Raw genomic sequence first — 15,470 nt, 5'->3', positions numbered from 1 at the left:
TATTTCATTGGCTATTATTTTATTCTTTTGATTATTTTAACTGTGTGTGTGTGTGTGTGTGTGTGTGTGTTTCATGGATTTGAGAAGCAACATAGCTATTGAATACATTAACAAAGTGAAGCTGAGAGTAAGACCTAAGATTTCATATATGAGAACTTTTGAAAATTTATTGACTTTTTTATATTCAGCATCCATGGCATTTTTATAATGCATGAACTGTACCAGGGGAAGTGATCACAGTGACATTCATTTGCTCTGCTTTGGTATGGTTAAATGACCCACACCTGGTCTGCTCGACTAAGGTTTATGCCATGCTTGTTAGTAACTTAATGAAAAGAATTTTAAAAACCTAACAGTATATGGTTAAAATTGGCCCCTGGATTAACAGAAGGGTAAAGGACACCTGAGCCAGAGAATTCAAGGTCCCATATAATCTAAAGAATATAGGATAACATCCTGAGAGATTGCTGAAGAGAATATCAACACTTTAAGTAATGATAAGAGCTGGAACATCAACTACCCCGGCCATACCAGAGTCTAAGGTAACAGGAAAAGCCACCAATACCCATTAATTCTAAAAATGCTGATATGTTGTTCATAATAGATTTTGCATTACTTTTTAAAATTGTTCTACATTGAAATATTAATTTTAATAACTAATATTGTTTTGGGTCTTCATAATTTTTGCATCCTTATAAGTGCCTTCCCTGCCTCTCTTACTTTCCTCTATTCCTGCCATAAGTTGGTGGGAGCTCATGAAGCAAGCCAAGGGTAACCAATCACTTGGTATACACATGAAAGAATTATCAATATGTTGCTTTTGAGGACTGGCTGCCAAGATGATACATAGGAAACATTTCTTTGTATTAATGCCTCTACCTAAATTAGATGAAGAAGAAGAGATATTTTATACTGAAGGAGAAGTCTCCACAGGCACTTGAACAATACTGTGTATTTCCAGATCTTTTCAGAAACCATGGACAGAGCAATAAATAAATTTGACTATACTGAAGATGTGTTACAGTCATAAGTATATTAATACAGAGAAATTAAAAATAAACTAGGAGGAAAAATCATTCAGATCCAAAAGTGGTAAAAAAAAAAATCATCCATCAGGAATTACAAAGGAATAGCCTCTAGCAAAGAGTCATAAAAATTCAAACTTTCATGTTTGGCTCCATGAGCACTTTCATTAAAATGGATGAAAACATGTGTACAAGATCACATTGCAGGGCTCTTTGAAATTATCTGCTGTTGTGTTTGTTCCCAGTTATTTTAGTACCTTAAATATGCAGTACGTTGAGAGGATGAATATATTGTCATTTTCTAAATTCATTGTCTCATTCAATCTTACAAATACCTCTTTCCTAAAATGATTTGCTAAGATAGTTCAAACAATCAATGGTGAAATAGAATGGGTTGAGTTTGAAAGTTACTTCTTTGTGGAAGTGCTCTCCTAAAAGTGTCGTGTCAAATTGTGTGTTTTATTATTATCCCAATTGTATTTATGCTACTTCAATATCTTAGTTTTCCTCCTAACTTTACAGAAGTGCATATTTTGATGTAGAAATTCTGGTATAGATCTTAGAATTTAATGATCTTTGTGCTTAAAAAAACCCCACCACAACAGTAATTTATATTCTTATTTGCAAATAAAATTCAAATAGAGCTGATGAGTCATCTATGATGCCACTCAGAATTAACGCTTGAATAACTTTCTTAAATGATACTGTGTTGTTTTGCCACAACAGACATGTGATACATGAAATGTTCCATTGCTTTTGTGATCGTTGTTTTGTATTGTGATCTTGAAGGAAATACTTTAGAATCCAGTCACACTCAAAACTAGGAAAGTACTGCATGCCTACTTAGTAAGATAGATAGAACATGAGTGATCCCTGAGAAAATGTGTAGCTGAGTATTTTACAGTGCCCACTTTGAAGAGTATTGAAATAAAGAAGAACTTGTATAGCAGAAAAGGATCTTGGGAATAGATAGTCTTTGTGTTCAGACCATCTCTCCATACACTCTTCTAGAGCATTTTAAGGCTGTTAAGCATAGGCTAATGACAAACAAGACTTGGAAAATAAACCCCGGTTCACTTGTCCTGTAGGGATACAGCTACAAAGATTGTCTTACACTGGTGCCTAGAGCTCCTGACACTGAGCCCCAGTTACTTCTAATGACAAGGTATTGGATAAAGGACTTTGCATTCACTTCTTTCCCTTCTCTATTTCAATTTCCACTTTCCTGCCTGGGCTTTTTAGGATCAACTCGAACTATTTAAACTTTAATTGTTGGTAAAGTGTCTTTTTTTATTTTCTGGGAGGACCAAAAACGGAGAAAAATTTCCCTGGAGTAAGTCAATGAAGAAATTAATATAGTAATGAATTCAGATTGATCATTCTGTCTATTCCCAAATTCTTGAGTTTGAGGGAGCTTACTATGGTCTAATCTCTATTGTCTTTTAAATGCAAATAAGAATAACAAATATCTTATTATACAGATCTTCTTTCTCTCTTCCCAAATTGTATAATGCTTTGAAAGCAAGCTCTCATGTCCAGGAGTATACTATGTTGGTCTGAAAAAATTAAGCACGTATTTGAAAAATGAATAGTTTTTTGAACTAATGTTCTTAAAGCCTTTACATAATGGCAGTTTTTATGGCTCAGTGTTGACAAAGGAGAAGGAAACTCTGAATGCCAACTGTGTACATTTGCAAAATAAACTATTGAATAGCTCAGGGAAGAGGAAAGAGATTTTTTTAAACAAATGAACAGGCCCACTTGAACAAGGTTTGTTTAAAAGTCATTAGTAACCTTTGGCATTTCATTTGGACTTATATATGCTTCCTACTGGGGCCACATGAATATTTGAACATCACACTAGCAAAACTCAGACGCAGCCAGGCAGTGGAAGGAAAGTATAAGAACTGTCTTCAGCTCTCTGTGAATGAATTTGCAGGATAAAGCTGAGGAGTCTAGATATATCTATGTAGTTCTTAAATATGCAAAAGAGATGCAAATGAGATGTGTTTTTGTAAACAGAACTGCATTTGTCCTTTCAGTAGCCATGATTTGAGTTAAACATCTCCCCTTTTTATCATTATTTTTGTAGCATTTGCCATCAGAAAACATAAGGAATCATTCAGATTTCAGTCCAGATATATTTTAATTTACCCCAGAAAATATTGAACATGAAATATATGAATGTTCATAGCCATACTCATGATAGTCAAGAAAGTATGAGCAACCCAATTGTTCATCAGTGGGTGAACAAATCAAGGTTTATACAGGCAATGTAATGGCATGCAAAACAAAAAGAAACAATATGAATGAATATAAAAAACACCATATTGATTCAAAGAAGCCAGGTATACAATGTTATATACTGTATACCGCATTTAAATGAAATTTTTAAAATAGGAATCTATAATAGAGAGCATGTCAGTGATCGTCTAGAGACAGAAGAGAAAGAACTATAAGGGGCATAAGGGAATGTTTTTATTAGCATATACTTATAGTACAATAGGGTTTCATTAGGATAATTCCCTAATATCTAAAGTGTACTTTATACATATTCACTACTTCTATAATACTCCCTTACCCCCCTCGTGAGTGGAATGTTTGATGTGATAGCTCATTTATAGCAATGGTTATATGAGTTTTTTATGTCAAAATTCATTTGAATATATAAACTCAAACTTCATTTGAACTTAGATTGGGACATTTTATTGTATGTAACATAGTCCTTGATAAAGTTGATTTGAAATAAAAGCTAGCTACATCTTTCACCACATTTTAATTTGAATAGCAAACCAATTACTATCATTGACTCAGAAAGTTATTTTTTTCAGGGACTCAGGCAGAGTTATTACCTTGTACTTAGGAATTTAACAGAAGTTTATAACTCAAGAGAAAATTAATATCAAACAATATAGAAGAGGCATGAGTAGAAGAGGAATGATAGAAAGGAAAGGGGAGCAAAACAGAGGAAAATAAAACTACATTTGATCCAATAGAGAATTTTGCCTGCTGACAATTTTCTATCACATCTTTTTTTGCCAGTCCTGGGCCTTGGACTCAGGGCCTGGGCACTGTGCCTGAACTTCTTTTGCTCAAGGCTAGCACTCTACCACTTGAGCCACAGCACCACTTTTGGCTTTTTCTGTGTATGTGGTACTGAGGAATCAAACCCAGGGCTTCATGCATGCTAGGCAAGCCACTAGGCCACATGCCCAGCCCTTTCTATCACTTTCATGATCCCAAACTTCAGTGAACATCAGCGTCATCGTTAGAACTAGTAAACATGGAGATTCTAGGCTTCATCACAGAGACCCTGATTCTGTGGGCATGGAGTGGGGCTGGGAATTGGTAATCTTAGCAAAATTGAAGATGATGCTAATGCTCTGGGGGAACAAGACACTGTGAGTAGACCTGATTTATAGCACTAATGGGATTCCAAAGCAAGAGTGAACATTCGTAATTATTGTTGACATTTGTTCTGTTTTCATAGCTGGGTCATGCAATGTAGGTTCAGTAGTTTTGTATTATGGAGGATAAGGGATGTTCTGACAAGAGCACTGTGGCTATGGACATAGTTCAGGGGTAGAACATTTGCCTAAGCTGTGGGGGGGTCCTTAGTCTTAATCCTCAGTACTGCAAAGGCAGTGGGGCTCTGAGTATGTTGATGGGAAGAGGTGAATGACCATATGGAAATAGATCCTGGTTGCTTCTCACTCCTTTCTTAGAAATTTCCTAGTGTCATTTGTCAGTGTGAGCCAGAGCCCTTTTGTCCTGAAGTCAGAATGAGACAGCTGATTGTCTAAACCTTTTCAGATGGGAGTTAATGGTTTTGTGGTCCCCAGAATATGCAATTAATGAGTTTCACTGTACTGACATTTTTAATGTCAACATTACCAACAGCAGATGGGAGATGTCTGCATTGGGTGTCTGTTTCCAATTACGATCTTTAATTTATGATAAATGAATACATTTCAATCATGTCTGCCTTGTATTTGGTGCATGCTTGGTTGATCAACAATAAGAGCTGCTGGGAATATTTTGGCACACAATGAGAACACTGAGTCAGCCCATAGGAACAAGGCTCACTGTTTTAATGATTCCTTAAATACTTACACTAATCCAGAAAAACTCTGAAAAGGGCAACAAATGAGCTTATTTTCTTCCATATCTGTATGTGAAAATTTAGAAAACCAAGAAGTAAAAGTATCTGTAGGCATCACCATCCTAACCCAAACCCTTTAAGCATCCAACTATATTCTTGCAGTCTTTGGATTGTGCAGAGAATCATGTAGATAGGTGTAATTAGATATTGATTGCTGAATTTGTCCTCTAATATATCATAAGCTTTATTTACCTGGGTTTGAATAGTCTATTCTGGTTATCTATTCCTCGAACAAATCACCCTCAAACTTAATGACTTAAAATAAGAAGATTAATTTCATTTAACAACGTACAATTTTGGCAGGACTTGGCAGGACAGCTGGACTCTGTTCCTCGCAGCATTAACTGGGGCATTTCGAAGGCTGGGGGTTAGAGTCATCTGATGACTTGCTCACTCATGTGTGCCTGTCCATGCTGGTTGTTGGCTGAAACCTCACTTTGGGTAGTCAGCAGAAACATTACTTGTGACCTTTTCAGGTTGCCTAGACTTCCCTAAAATATGGTAGCTGGATTCCCTTCCTATGAAAAAGTAAGCCAAATAGGAGCTGTATTATATTTTATATTTGTTTTCAGAAGCCATACAACATGACTTCGTCACCAAATATTGGCATAATAGTCCATCCAATGAATAGAGATAGCATAATCATAGTCATTTCATGTACAGTTACATTTAACTTGTTACCATGACCAGTCGGTGACTAACTTCTTTATTTAGCAAGATCTAGAAATAATTATACATTGCATTCTACCCATTAGTTTCCAAAAGAGAGGTTGTGTTGCATATATGTGTTACATAAAGGTGCTCCGATTTTCAAAGGTCTAGCATAATCAGACCTTAACTGAAATAAGATCCTTTTAAGAACTAGAGCTGCCTTCATAGGTGATGACGTTAGAAAGCGATGAGAAAGAGAGTAGATGGTCCTACCTTACAATCCCCAAGGAAGTTGAAAGTATCCCAAACTGTAAAATTTATACCATTTCCAATTTAACATAGACTGACAAAAACCAATGCCCTAAGCTTATTTGGCATCAGCAGATACAAGGACTAGAAAGTCACCATGCCTCCATAGTATGAGTTAGGATTGACAAATGGTGGTCACAAATATAGTTAGTCTTCCCTAGGGTATATGAGGCACTTAGAAATTAGTTTTGTTGGGATTTTGTCTATATAAGCCAAATGATTTAAAAATAGGTGACAAAATTCATGGACCTATTTGAGTTAATGATGAATATTTGAAATTATAGGCTTCTAGCATATTTCATGTGCATCATTAATGTGAGCACATGTGAATATGTAGAAAACTACAAATGATTATTCATTTTCTGGTCATACTAAACACAGATTTCAGAATTTGATAATGTAAACTTAGAACCACACAAATTCCAAACCTGTCTTTTCTTGAGCCTTTTGTTCTCTAATCACTACATCCCCAGAACATAACTATATCCCTTCTTACCATATACAATAGCATGAACAGAAAAATTCCTTCAGAAGAGCCTAGGGAATACTTGGTTCTTGGCTGGATCCAGAAGTAGACTTTCCAGTTTGTCTCAGTGAATCGCAGCTACCAGAATTCCTCCCAGAAGTTTTTAAGAGAAGCATTGGAAAGTGTTGAGCCCCTTCTGTGGCCTGGGGCTGGAGGCCCAGGGAAGTGACTCAAATGCCTAGGTTTAAGGACAATATTGAACATAGCCAAAGGTGATAGAAAGAAGTTAAATCTTTTCGATAAATGCCTTGCAGGAGAGTATGATAGCAAGTGAGTCACTGTAGGATAGAAGAACATCCAGGGTGAAAGGCAGCAAAGGAAGAAAAAATCCTCATGTTGAATTACAGAGAAGTAGATTCTATAAAGACATTCAGATTTGAAGAAAAAAAAACATTGAGTTTTAGTTCAATAGTTTTAAAACAGTTTTGAAAGCTCTAAGCACTATGCAGATGATCATCAACCATCTTTCTTGACCTAGAAGTAGAATTTGATCGTTTATCAACATCTCTACCTGAAACACTTTTATTTTGCTGTCAGAGCATCAGACTCATTTAGTTTTTCTCGTAACTTCTGGCTAGTCTTTCTTGGTCTCACATGCTGATTACTCTTCACTTTAGACCTTTCAACACCAAAGTGCCCAGAATTCAGTCCTTGTACTTTGTCTTGTCTGTTTAGTGACACTTTCCTCATGTTCTCATCTATTTACATGGATTTATATAGCATTTATATGCGCTTGACTCCCATATTCATATTCTCATTACAATGTCTTCTCTGAATCATCCCCACTGATCCATCCATTATATTCCCTGTCTTAAGTGATGGCCACACCATCATGGCATTAGCCTTCCCAATGAGCAAAATTAACACTGATGATATTTTGTAAAAAGTATAAAAGATGTCCATCAAGACGCATGATACTTATAAATTGATTTTTTGAATAGTAGTGTGTGTGTGTGTGTGTGTGTGTGTGTGTGTGTGTGTGTTATTTGAAAAGTGAATGCAGGAAAAACAGAACAAAATCCTCAGAGCAATTAAGTACCATGTTTGTTCTTCAACCAGCCTACGCAAAGCTCTACCCTAGGTAAAATCTTCAGGGTTTTTTCTCTATACTTGGCTTTGACATTAAGTGCTTTATAAACGAATCTTCTCTCTTTTCTCTGATTTTATAATCTGGATCTTGTGCAATTATCTTAAAGGATCATGCTGGTCCATGTCTGACACCTATGGTTGCTCATAAAAACACATGCTGAGGTATTAGAAGATTGACAAGTTGAAGTAATACATTTAATACCAAAAACATAATACATAAAAAGAAAATAGATAATTTAGACCTCATGAAAATAAACCTTTCCTATGGCTAAGTTTTTTGTTTGTTTGGTTTTGCCTATGGGTGCCCAATTGTGCCAGCACCAGTTGTTGGAAAGACTGTTATTTCTCCTTCGTTAAATTGTTTTGGATACTTTTGTCCATTAAAATTCAACAGGTGTGTTTACATATTTCTATTTCTTGATTCTCTATTCTATTTTATACATATTATCATCAGCCGCCCCACACATTTTCTGTCACTATCTGTCTTTCATATCAGGGAAGGCGAGAGCCTCTTAGTTAGATAAATCTTGGAGGGATAAACAAGATTAGAGATCAATTTCTTATCGATATGCACATAGTACTTTGCATTTTATTAAATTAGCTTTTGTTACTTGAAATGATGTAAACTAACAAGTATATAATTATAAAATTAATAAGTATGCTGCCATTCTGATGTGTGCTTGATTACTGTAACTGTACAGTAGGATTTAAGTGAAATGACTTCTCACACTATTCTTTTTCAGAGTAATTTTAGCTAGTCTAGTTCTAATGCCTTCCCATGTAAACTCTTCAAAAAATTGTGTATTCATACAAAAATATTTCTGGAATTTCAATAAGAATATGATTATCAGTTTAAGAAAAATTGGCATCTTTGCTACACTTAATCTTACAATCCATGAGTATGCTGAGGGTTGTGTTTTTTTTGGTCTATTTATTTATTGTTATTGCAAAGGTGATGTGCTGATGGGTTACAGTTACATAAGTCAGGCAATAAGTACACTTCTTTTTGAACAGTGTCACCTCATCCCTTGCCTTCTCTCAGGTCCCCTCCACAAGTTGTATAGTTCATTTTCAACGTAGTATCTAGTGAGTATCACTGCAGCACTTGTTCATCCTATGTCTCTCCATTTCTGTGCCTCCCCCTGACCCTTCTCCAAACCAGATAATAGAAAATAGAAAAGGCCCCCAAACTAAAAACAAACAAAAATAACCTTCTTGTTTCCATTTCTTAGAGTTCATTTTGATTAATACCATTTTATATGATCATATGCACATAGCTATTGAGCCCTTGTGAGCCTGTCCTAAGAATGTATTTCTGTGGTATCACTGTATGAATGTTTAGAGTTCTGTATAATTAATTATGTCTAAACATCACGGTGATCAATGTATACTCACCGAACAAAAGAGGCCCTACATATATCAAGAAAATTCTCACAGAACTACAGAACAAGATAGACCCAAACACAATCATAGTGGGTGACTTTAATATCCCACTCTCTCCAAGAGACAGATCCAACACCCAGAGGATTAGCAAGGGAGCTGAGGACCTAAGTAACACCATATCCCAAATGGATCTGACAGATCTATATAGAATCTTCCACCCTACAGAGACCCAATACACCTTCTTCTCAGCAGTACATGGATCATACTCCAAAATAGACCATGTCATAGCCCACACAAAGAACCTCAGCAAATACAAAAGTATTGACATCATCCCATGTATTATATCTGACCACAGTGGAATCAAGGTAACCCTCAATAACAACGGTTACCACAGAGGCTATACACACTCCTGGAGGCTAAACCCCACACCGTTATCCAACACTTGGGCCACAGACCAAATTAAAGATGAAATTAACGAATTCATAAGCCACAATGACAATGAAAATACATCACCAAGAAACCTATGGGACACAGCTAAGGCAGTACTGAGGGGCAAGATCATGGCCCTCAGCACTCACATTAAAAGAATGGAAACAGAGCAGGTGAATACCCTCACGATGAAACTGAAACAACTGGAGAAACAAGAAATGATCAAACCTAAAATGACTAGGAGGAGAGAGATCACAAAGATTAAAGAAGAGATAAATCTGATTGAAAATAGAAAAATCATTCAACAAATAAATAAGACTAAAAGCTGGTTCTTTGATAAAATAAATAAAATTGACAGACCCCTTGCAAGACTTACAAAAAAAAAGAAGAGAAGAGACTCTTTTTTTTTTTTTTTTTTTTTGCCAGTCCTGGGCCTTGGACTCAGGGCCTGAGCACTGTCCCTGGCTTCTTCCCGCTCAAGGCTAGCACTCTGCCACTTGAGCCACAGCGCCGCTTCTGGCCGTTTTCTGTATATGTGGTGCTGGGGAATCGAACCTAGGGCCTCGTGTATCCGAGGCAGGCACTCTTGCCACTAGGCTATATCCCCAGCCGAGAAGAGACTCTTATATGTAAAATCAGGGACTCCACCGGAAAAATAACAAGAAGTACACACGATATTCAAACAATCACAAGGCACTATTTCCAGAACCTCTACTCACTAAAAACCAATAATTTTACAGAAATGGATCAATTCGTAGAGAAGTATAAACTGCCCAAACTGAACCAAGAAGAAATAAATCAACTAAATAAACCAACAACTTACAGCGAGATACAGGGGGTAATCAAGAGCCTCCCAACAAAGAAAAGCCCAGGCCCAGATGGATTCACCAATGAATTCTATAAAACCTTTAGTGAGGAGCTAACACCAATACACCGCAAACTCTTCCGTGAAATAGAAACAGAGGGAGAAATCCCAAAATCATTCTATGAAGCTAATATCATACTCATTTCCAAACCAGGCAAAGACCCAACAAAAAAAGAGAACTACAGACCAATATCACTAATGAACACAGGCGCAAAGCTCCTCAATAAAATATTAGCTAACTGGATCCAGAAACTGATCAAGAAAATTATACATCATGACCAAGTAGGCTTCATCCCACAGTCACAGGATGGTTCAACATCCGTAAATCAATCAATGTAATTCACCACATAAACAGAACTAAAATCAAGAATCACATTGTTATTTCAGTCGATGCCCCAAAAGCCTTTGATAAAATACAACACCCATACTTATTAAAAGCTCTGGAGAGAACAGGAATAGATGGAACATTCCTCAAAACAATAAAAGCCATATATATATATATATATATATATATATATATACAACAGACCAACTGCTAACATCATATTAAATGGAGAGAAACTTAAATCATTCCCCCTAAACTCAGGAACAAGACAAGGATGCCCACTCTCCCCACTTCTTTTCAATATAGTGCTGGGATCCCTAGCCATAGCAATAAGGCAAGAGGAGGACATCAAAGGGATCCACATTGGCAAGGAAGAAATCAAGCTATCCCTATTCACAGATGACATGATCTTGTATCTGAAAGACCCAAAAAACTCAGTCCCCAAACTCCTACACCTAATAAACCATTTTGGCAAAGTAGCAGGATACAAAATCAATCCACAAAAGTCAGCAGCTTTTCTGTACACCAGCAATGTACTAGCAGAAAAGGAAATTATGGAAACAATTCCATTTACAGTAGCCAAAAAAAAAAATACCTAGGGATCAACCTAACCAAGGATGTGATGAACCTATTTAATGAGAACTATAAAAATCTAATAAGGGAAATCAAAGAAGACATAAGGAGATGGAAAGACCTCCCATGCTCATGGGTAGGCAGAACCAATATAGTGAAAATGGCCATATTTCCCAAACTGTTATACAAATTCAATGCAATCCCTATCAAAATCCCAGTCACATTCTTCACTGAAATAGAGAAAGCAATCCATAAATTCATATGGAACAGCAAAAGACCTAGAATAGCCAAAGCAATTCTAGGCAAAAAAAGCAATGCAGGAGGTATCATAATACCAGACTTCAAGCTCTACTATAGGGCCATCATAACAAAAACAGCCTGGTATTGGTATAAAAACAGACTGGAAGACCAATGGATCAGAATTGAAGACCCAGAAATAAAACCACACTCTTACAGTCAGCTGATATTCGACAAAGGAGCTAAAGACATACAACGGAATAAACAGAGCCTCTTCAACTACTGGTGCTGGGAAATCTGGGCAGCCATATGCAGAAAACTCAAGGTGGACCCTAGCCTATCACCATGCACCAAGATCAACTCAAAATGGATCAAGGACCTCAACATCATACCTGAATCCTTGAAACTACTGAAGGACAGAGTAGGAAAGATGCTAGAACTTATAGGCAAAGGAAGGAACTTCCTGAATAGAGTCCCAGGGGCACAACAGTTAGGGGAGAAAATCAACAAATGGGACTACTACAAAATAAAAAGTTTCTGCACAGATAAGGACATAGGCACCAAAACAGAAAGACAGCCAACCATATGGGAAAGGATCTTTACCAGCACAGCAACAGACAAAGGCCTAATATCTGTCATCTACAGAGAACTCAAAAAACTAAGCCCCTCCAAGCCCAGTAAACCAATTAGGAAATGGGCAAAGGAACTAAAGAGAGACTTCACAAGAGAAGAGATAAAAATGGCAAAGAAACATATGAGGAAATGTTCAACATCCCTGGAAGTAAAGGAAATGCAAATAAAAACAACCCTGAGATACCACCTCACCCCAGTTAGAATGGCCTATACTCCAAACTCAGGCAACAACAAATGCTGGAGTGGGTGCGGGGAAAGAGGAACCCTCCTCCATTGTTGGTGGGAGTGCAAATTAGTACAACCACTTTGGAGAACAGTATGGAGGTTTCTCAAAAAGCTCAATATAGACCTACCCTATGACCCAGCCATACCACTCCTAGGCATCTATCCTAAACAGCAAACTCCAAGATATCAAAAAGACATTTGTACTTCCATGTTTATCGCGGCATAATTCATAATAGCCAAAATATGGAAACAACCCAGATGCCCCTCCACAGACGAATGTATCTAAAAAATATGGTACCTATACACAATGGAATACTACATAGCGATTAGGAATGGTGAAATATTGTTATTCGCAGGGAAATGGTCAGAACTTGAACAAGTAATGTTGAGTGAGACAAGCCTAGAACACAGAAAACAAAGGGGCATGATCTCCCTGATATATGACTGTTAAGATGGGGTGATGGAGAGACAGTAGAGACCAGGTCTGTGAAACCAAAAACTGCTTGTCAAATGGTATTTCCCACAGGATTGAGTCAGCGACCCAACATTATGTAACTAAAACCAAACAACTACGCAACATATAAAGGGAAAAAATTGACCTCTCAGTCCAATACAACAGCTCAAAAGCTATGTATGTACGTTCTTATAAGACTACTGTCGACATATTGTCTAATGTCGACATTACATTTAAAGTCCTAGGCGAATTTTCTTTGGCGTAGGCCACGTGGCTACTGTATATGTTCTTGGTACATTGGGTATTGTATATATATATATATATATATATATATATATATATATATATATATATATATCTGCCTGACCTAGGGAAGGGAAAGAAAAACAGGGTATAAGATATCACAAGAAATGTACACACTGCCCTACTATGTAACTGTACCCTTTTTGTACAACACCTTGTCAAATAAAATTGTTTAATTAATAAATAAATTTAAATAAAAAAAATAACCAGAGCCAGGTCAAAAGAAAGTAGTTAATATAAATGCCAATCTACTGTTAAAAAATTATGTCTATGCATAATTTTTGTCTTTTACCATCCACTGTGTTTATTTGTAGATTTATAGGCACATTCTAATTACCACAAATGTAAAAAACCATGCAATCTATATTTCTTTGGTTCTGACTTACTTCGCTTAATATAATTTTTGTCAGGTCTTTCCATTTCCTTATGAATGGGGCAATGCCATTCTTTCTGATGGAAGCATAGAATTCCATTGTGTATATGTATCACCGTTCCTTGATCCTTTCTTCCACTGAAGGGTATCTGGGCTGATTCGATATCATGGCTATGGTGAATATGCTAAATCTGTTCCATTGATTTAAGTCCTCTTTAATTTATTTTACTAGCGTGTTATGATTTTTAGGATACAGATTCTATATTGATTTTGTTCGATTTATACATAAGTATTTTCTTTTTATTGAGCACCTGTAAATGGTGTTGATTTTAATATCAGTTTCCATTTATTGTTAATGTATACAAATGTGATTGTGCATGTGTGTGTGTGTATGTGTGTGTATGTATGTGCATTTTATCCTTTAGCCTTGCAGAACTCATATTAGTTCTAGGAAGGCTTTTTGTTTGTTTTCTTTATATGTTTCTTTATAGATCCCCTGTAATTTCTTGTGTAGTTATGCTATCTGTGAGGGCACAGCTGTTTTTCTTTCTGCTCATTTTAAATTCTTGTTTCACTTTCTTGCCTAATTGCAGTGTCTAGAATTGCTTTTTAAATGTAAATTTCTTATTCAGATATGGTGAGCCCAATGGATTAAAAGATGGTTGCCACTGATAAGAGCTTGTAATAATTGCAGATCCATTAGATCCATTAGGAGGGATAACAGCAAAGGTATGAAGGGCACATGGAGAAATGCCTGTTGTCCTCCGGAGGTAGAGTTGGAAAGAGGAAAACTTGGGCAAAAGCCTTTATTGTGGTTTACATAAAATAAAGTAAACAAGTTAGGATTGACTAGGGAATGGAAGAACTTTTCCCAGTTGTCTGCTAATGGGGTGTAAAATAATTTTGATAAAAATTGGCCCTTGATTGATAAAGGAGGTGATTGGAGTGTACGTTGTGTTGGTTCAATTATTTGCATATAAAAGCTACCCTTTCTGACAAATCCTTAACTGTCTGAAGGAATTGCCCCTGGAAGGGGGCAATTCTTGTGAGTCAGGATTCTTCAAGATATGAAAGCCTCAAATGGAGAAATTAGAAAATGTTAATACAACTTCCAGTATTAAGCTGAATGAAAGTGTTGAAAAGGGGAATCTTTGCCTTATGAATATAAATTTCTTGGTAACATTCACCTTGACCTGCGTTTTTTGTAGATTTTTCTCTATCAAGATAAGGAAGTTTCCCTCTATTTCTAGTTTGTTGAGAGTTTAATATGAATGTATGCTGGAATTTGTCAATTTTTTCTGCAACAATTGAAATGATCGTATGTTTTATTTTCTTCTTTATCCCTGCTTAGAGAATGGATTGTATTGACATTATTGAATGTTTATTTATTCTTTCAGGGTGAAATATTTAGAGATTTGCCATTTATTTCAAACACTAACCAAGTATGAAAACGTATTACTGAAAGTAGCCAGTAAGTGTAGTTTTGCTAGTTAGATATATTGTCTCTGAGCAACAGATTGACCATATTGAATGTTTATAGAAGTTTGCATATCTAGAATAAATCCCTTCTTACACATTTCTTGATTTGCTTTACTCATTTTTAAGAAAGTTTGTGATAGTTGTAAATTTTTCTTATTGTCCTTTTTCTGTACTTCATATTTTTTGATGGCAGAGTACTACTAGACTTATACAGTGATTTATAAAATATGTTCTCTTTTTCCATCCTTTAGAAGATATTGTATAAATTGCTGTTAATTCTTCTTTAAATATTTGTTAGAGTTCTCTAGTGAAACCATCTGGCCTTGAAATTTTTTTTAAAGGCTTTTAATCATGAATTCAGTTTCTTCAATGTTTACTGAACTATGCAGATCAGCAATTTGTAGCTTTTGAGAAAGAGATCCATTTTTC

This window comes from Perognathus longimembris, chromosome 28, assembly GCF_023159225.1.
Source record: "Perognathus longimembris pacificus isolate PPM17 chromosome 28, ASM2315922v1, whole genome shotgun sequence".
NCBI lineage: Eukaryota > Metazoa > Chordata > Mammalia > Rodentia > Heteromyidae > Perognathus > Perognathus longimembris.
This window is presented reverse-complemented; position numbering follows the sequence as displayed.